The sequence below is a fragment of the Halyomorpha halys genome, unplaced genomic scaffold (assembly GCF_000696795.3).
Source record: "Halyomorpha halys isolate HHAL.00 unplaced genomic scaffold, Hhal_1.1 Scaffold2609.1, whole genome shotgun sequence".
NCBI lineage: Eukaryota > Metazoa > Arthropoda > Insecta > Hemiptera > Pentatomidae > Halyomorpha > Halyomorpha halys.
Window position 1 is genome coordinate 29108 of NW_027115672.1, and position 376 is coordinate 29483.

The 376-nt window shown below is 47.6% G+C and overlaps 1 protein-coding gene across 1 annotated transcript in view; it reads right to left on the reverse strand.

Annotated features, from left to right (window-relative positions):
* The window catches only part of LOC106691654 (uncharacterized), a gene marked incomplete at its 3' end in the record, with an annotated part of 31321 nt that overhangs the window by 27925 nt on the left and 3020 nt on the right, over positions 1-376 (reverse strand). The window lies entirely within an intron of this gene.

The following is a 376-nucleotide window of genomic DNA, read 5'->3' on the forward strand; positions in this document are numbered from 1 at the left end:
AAGAGAATTTGACAACTCTTTGATACGAAAGGATATGAAGGACCTAGATGTGATATGGCACCTCAACACACCAGGAAACCCCAAAAGTAGAGGAGGCCTAGAGCGGCTTCATGGAACGCTGAGCGATCACCTTCGATTGTACCAGGGAGACCAAGGGCTGGAACCGGATGTTGTAATGCCAAAGGCAATTGCGGCATACAATCATTTGGTGCACATCGTTATGGGGTTTTCCCGTTTGATATCCTTTTCGGGCTTTGTGGAATCCGGCGGGACTACAAGGGCACGGTGGCAGACGGTGATGAGATAAGCAACAATCATGTCACTAGGAAAAAGCTATGGGAAAATGTCCGGGGAAAATTGGAGAGGGAAAAAACTA